At 42.4% G+C, this 6,000-nt stretch overlaps 1 protein-coding gene across 1 annotated transcript in view; it reads right to left on the bottom strand.

The window, feature by feature from the left end:
- Positions 1 to 576: 576 nt before the first annotated feature.
- The window catches only part of COPA (COPI coat complex subunit alpha), a 65,010-nt gene continuing 59,586 nt past the window's right edge, over positions 577 to 6,000 (bottom strand). Inside the window, exon 36 of the transcript XR_004280042.1 lies at positions 577 to 589. The gene's annotated coding sequence lies outside the window, so the exon portion shown is untranslated. The remainder of the gene's footprint in view (positions 590 to 6,000) is intronic.

The raw sequence follows: 6,000 nt of genomic DNA, 5'->3' as shown, positions 1-6,000 counted from the left end.
AGAGCTTCCATTCCCGCCTTTCCAGATTCAGAGAAGGGCTTGGGAAGCTCAGGTGCCGCGGAGCTCTTGCAGAGGCTGTTTGCCGGGGCGGGTGCTGGGCGGTGGGTTCCCCGGCGTGGCCCTGGTGCTGTGCGCTCTGCTCGGTTCGGACGCCCGAAGGGAGCCTGCAGAGGTCTGGAGAGGCGGCTGCCAGGCGCGGGGATTTGGGTGCAAGCAGCTGACCCCTTTCACCTCCTCTATCGCTACCGTGCTATTATGTCATTATGTATTACTTAGACTGTCGCAATGGACACCTAGCTGGTTTGTCTGCTTCCACTATTTACCTGCCAGTTAGACAGAAGGCAGCCGGGGTGACCTTTTAACACGCAAGTCAGGTCATATTATTTATCCCAAATCTTCCTCATCACACATTAAAAAAAAAAAAATGATCACAGAGGCTTCCAAAGAGGGCCTCACGTTTGTTGCACCTGTTTCTCTGATTTCCTCTCCTCCCATGCCGCCTGCCTCTGGCTTAGCCCCATTGGCTTTCGCTGCTCTTTTAACTCCAGCCAAAGCATGGCCCACCCTTAAGGTTTCTGCATTTGTTCCCCTTTCTTGGGATAGTCGCCTACCAGATCTTTACCAGTCTGGCTTCCTCCACTCAGATCTCTACTGAAATCCTACTTCTGGGTGGCAGCTCTTGACTGTTCCAAGGCAAACGGTATCACACACTGCCATCGTCCTCTGTCTTCTCACTCTGCATTGTTTTTTCCTAATTTTTTTTTTTAAATCTGTGAACACTTAACCTATAATTATGTATCTGTAATCTAAGTATACTAATAGGATATAAGCTCTATAACAGCAGGGACTTGATCTTTCTCATCGTTGTAACCCCAGCATCTAGAAGAGGATCAGAGCACAAAGTAGCTCTCTGATGCCTTACCACTCCATTCTTTCATTCGCTCCGGCAACATCTGTTGAATTCCTGTAGCGTGTAAGGCCCTGTTCTAGGTACTGGGGTTGAAGCAGTGAAAAAAACAAACCCAGATGCCTGCATTCGCAGAACTTAACTTCTTTCTTAATGCAGGGTTGGGACTGTAAGGGGAAGACAGGGCCACACACACTTAAATACTAAGGTCATGGAGACTAGCTGCAAATAAAGCAGGGTTCACCTGAGTAGATGTGCTCTTTCACAGAGAGGGTTCAGGGAAGTCCCTCTGCTGGGGTGACATTTGAATAAAGATTTGAAGTGAGAGAGTGAACCATACACACAAGGGAGAGAACCTTCCGGGCGGAGGGAACAATAAGGTAAAAAGAGCTGAAACTTGAGTGTACTTGTACCCAAAGAACAGCGGGGAAGCCAGCGTGGCCAAGAAGCAGGGAGGCAGTTAATTAGTTTGGAGATACACGATGGGGGCCAGATCGCTCCCAGATTTATAGACCAAGGAGAGGACTTTGGATTTTATCTCCAAGGAGTGCTAGAAAGCCATGAAGGATTCTAAGTAAAAAATTGACACAATCTGATTTATTAGTAAAGAGATTTACTCTGGTTGCTTGCTTCTTTGAAAACCGCCGAAGGGAAGCAAAACAGAAGCTGAAAGACCAGTTAGGAAGCTGTTGCAAAAGATCTGCAAGACTAGTGTTGCAGTGGACGTGGTAGAAAGTAGTTGGATTCAGGCCATACTTCGAAGGTGGCAGAGGTGATTTGCTAATAGTTTGGGTATGAAATGCAAGATAAAGAGTCAAGCTATCTCAGATTTTTTGACCTGAGTGACAGGGTAAGTAGTAATGCCATTTACTGAGATAGAACTCCAGGCAGGAGGAGGGGAGCAGAAGGGTTTGTTTGGGTTTTTTGTTTGTTTGTTTTTTGGAAAAATGTCCAGTTCTATTTTACACATGTTAAACTGGAGATGCCTTTAGATTTCCAAATGGAGCTACTGAGTAAACAATTGAAATATGAATCTGAGGTGCATAGGAAAAGACAACTGGGGGTATAAACAACATATATAACCATGGAGTGGGGAGTACTTAATGTGGAAGGAAAGTAGTCTCTATACAGGCTGGACCCTCTAATCCCAAGGCGCCCCAACTAGTAAAGGTCAGGGTGGGGAAAAAAAATCCAGCAAAATTTATTTATTTAGAAGAAGCAACCAGGAAATGTAATTTAAAACCGGAGAGTAAGGGGTCTTATAAAACAAATTTCGTAAATGTTTCAAGAAGGACACTATCAACTGTCATTCTTGTTGAAGAGTTTGAGGTTAGGATGACTGGAAACTGACCACTGGACTGGGAAACACGGAGGTTAAGACTGCCAACAAGAGTGATTTTAGTGGAGCTACGGTTACTGGGACCCGGTTATTATGCTTTGATGGACACCATTGCTCTTACCACCAAATCTTATTTTGGGCTTTTCTATTGCGTTTGAGGTTGTGATGATCCTTGACCCCTTCTAAAAACTCAATCTCACAGACTTCTGTGACATGTATGTCACAGTTCGTTCATATCTCTTGACAGTTTGTTCCATGAGCTTCTCCTCCTCTTCACTCCAAAGTGATCTTGTGCATTCTCACAGTTTAAACTACCGTCCAGATCCCCAAGCCTTTACTGCCAATCCAGGCTTCTCCTTCAAGCTTTAGAATCACATATTTGATAGCCAATGGCATTAAAAAAAAAAAAAAACGCTTTATTAGAATGAAATTCACATACGATTCACCCATTTGAAGTGTGCCATTTGAACGGCTTTTAGTACATTCACAGATATGTGCAACCACCACAGTTTTCCACCATTTTTATCCTCTCAAAAAGAAAACCAGACCCTGTGCTATTCTCCCCTATCTTCCCATCCCCCTCCAGCCCTAAGAAACCATTAAGTACTTTGTGTCTATGGATTTCCCTCTTCTGGACTTCCATATAAATGAAATCCTACATTTTTGTGTGTGGTTGGTTTCTTTCACTTAGCAGGTCTTCAAAGTTCATCCATGTTGTATCATGTATCAGTATTTCATTGCTTTTTATAACCAAATATTGTTCCATTGTATGAATATTCCACATCTCATGTATCCCTTCATCTGCTGATGGACAGTTTGGTTGTTTCTTAAGACTATAATGAAGAATGCTGCTATAAAAATTCATGTTCAAGTTTCTGTGTGGACACATACTTCATTTCTCTCAGATCTACATCTGGGAGTGGAATTTCTGGGTCACATGGCTAATTCTAAGCTTAATCATTTGAGAAACTGTTTTTCAAAGCAGTTGTACCATTTCACATTCACACCAGCAGTGTATGAAGGTTCTAGTTTCTACCCATCCTGGCCAATATTTGATTATCTGACTTTTTATTTCCAGCCATCCTAGCAGACAGGAAGTGGTATCTCACTGTGATTTTGGTTTGCACTTCCCTGATGACTAACAATGTCATGTATCTTTCATGTTTATAGACATTTTCATCTTCTTTGAAGAAATGTCTAATCAGATCCTTTGCCCATTTTTAAATTGTCTATTTCTGAGTTTCAAGAATATATATTCTATATTGCCTGGGTGGCTTAGTGGGTTAAGCCTCTGCCTTCAGCTCAGGTCATGATCTCAGGGTCCTGGGATGGAGCCTGGCATCGGCATTGGGCTCTCTGCTCAGCAGGGAGCCTGCTTCCCCTTCCCCCACCGCCTGCCTCTCTGCCTACTAGTGCTCTCTCTGTCAAATAAAAAAATATATTCTAGATCCAAGTCCCTATGACGTGTATGATTTACAAATATTTTCTTCCATTCTGTGGGTTTTCATTTTTGATGGTGTCTTTTGAAGCGCAAAGCTTTCTAGTTTTGATTAAGTCTAATTTATCTTTTTTCTTCTGTTTTTCATGCTTTTGGTTCCATATCTAAGAATCCCTAGCTAAGCCCAAAGTTATAACAGTTTTAACCCTGTTTTTTTCTAAGAGCTTTACTGTTTTGGTTACTACTTTTAGGTCTTTGACCTATTTTAATTTTATCTAATGTGAGGTAAGGATTAGGCTCAATTCTTTTGGATGTGGCTAGCCAGTTGTCCCAGCACCACTGTTGAAAACACTGTTCTTTCCCCACTGGATGGTTTTGGCACCCTTGTCAAAAATCGGTTGACCACAGATGTGTGTTTATTTCTGGACTCTTCGCTCTAGCCCATCAGTATCTGTGTCTGTCCTTGTGCCAATAGCACACTGTGTTGATTACCATTGCTTTGTAGTAAGTTTTGAAGTCAAGAAGTATGAGTCCTCCTTCTTTTTCAGGACTGTTTTCTTCTGAGTCCACCACAATTTCATGTGATTTTTAGAATTACCTAGTCAATTCCCACAAAGAAGTCGGCTGGAACTCTGATAGGGACAGCACTGAGTGTTTAGATCATTTGGGAGTGCTGCCGTCTTGATGATGTTAAGTATTCTGCTCCATGAACATGAGATACCTCTCCATTTATTTAGATCTCCCTTGTTTCAACAACGTTTTGTATTTTTCACAGTATTGGTTTGCACTTCTTTTGTTAAATTTGCTCCTAAGTACTCTTTCCCCCCAAGTATTCTTTTTATGTTATTGTGAACAGGATTTTTTCTTAACTTCATTTTTGGATTACTCATTGCAAACGGATAGAAGTACAATGGGTTTTTGTAAACTGATCTTATGTCCTTAGAATTTCCTATACAAGATCATGCCATCTGCAAATACGGCTTTATTTCTTCCTTTCCAATCTCAGTGCCTTTTATTTCTTTTTCTTGCCTAAGTTTCCTGGCCAGAACCTCCAGAACAATGTTGACTAGAAGCAGTGAAAGCTGATATCCTTGTGTTGTTCCTGATTTTAGGGGAAAAGTACCCAGACTTTCATCATTAAGTATAGTGTTAGGTGTAGATTTTTCTTAGATGCCCTTTGTCATGTTGGGAAGGTTCCCTTCTCTTCCAACCACTGGTAGTTTAACTTTCCCAAAGTGAACTCACCTTTCCTGTACCTCTGTCAAACTCAGAACCTCTCCTATTCTTATCTCTTAGTTGACACCACTGTACTGTCTTAGGCCTGGATGTCCTAGAAGCAGAGCTCAAGAAGGGATTCTGTGCAAATGGTTTATTGAGGGAGTGCTATCAAGTAAAACTTGTAACAGAGTGAGGAAAGCAAGACAGGATGGGGGGAAACTTAGGTAAAGATAGGGGTTCCTAAGTTTACCCTCCACTGGGAACTCTTTGGCACATATATGGCACATCTGCCCCACCCTGAGGAAAGGGGGAAGAATCATTTGCTGATAACACAACTACCGATTACATGTTATCACTGATAATGCAATCTCTATCAGAATCCCAGCTGCCTTCTTTGCAGAAAATGGCATGTACCATTGTCTGTGATGCTGTCCCTTGGAGGCAATAACCTTCCAAATTTCCAGAAGTGGCTCCATTGGCACAGAGGACAATTCCCAAAAGGATGCAGCTATGAGCTATTTGCAGTCAAGACTTCTACTTCCTAGTAAAGAAGATCTCGACAGGGTACCAATAATGCTTACTTCAGTCCACTTCTATCTAGCATTGCTCAGATCCACATGCTTTGTACACGTTCTTTCTATCCAGGCAGTTTCTCCAGTGTTCACGTTAATCACAATTTGGGGGACATGTACAACAAGGGTCCCTAAGCTGTAAGTGGTATTGTCTCCCTTCTCTAGTACCCATTCTAGATTCACCTCCTCATTAACTGGCACTTCCATTAGTCTAGATGGCTTATCCAAGAGTAATCCCAGCCCTCATCCCTGAGGCCCTAGAGATCATGCCCTTATCAGGATGTAATTGTTTACTTCCTCATTTACAGTTAGAACTAGGCTGCAGGCATTAGGAGCTCCAAGTGACCAGAAGATGGCATATTTTTAATTTATTGAGATTCTTATGTTGAGCCTAATTGAAGGCTCTCCCACCCCACCCCAGCTTGCCGCCAAAACCAGGACCTCCAGACCCACAGAACTTAAAGTTGCAGGGAGAGGACATAAAATTTCTCAAGTAGATCACTAGAAGTGATGCTGAACAGGGTCA

Source organism: Mustela erminea, chromosome 17, assembly GCF_009829155.1.
Source record: "Mustela erminea isolate mMusErm1 chromosome 17, mMusErm1.Pri, whole genome shotgun sequence".
NCBI lineage: Eukaryota > Metazoa > Chordata > Mammalia > Carnivora > Mustelidae > Mustela > Mustela erminea.
This window is presented reverse-complemented; position numbering and strand designations above follow the sequence as displayed.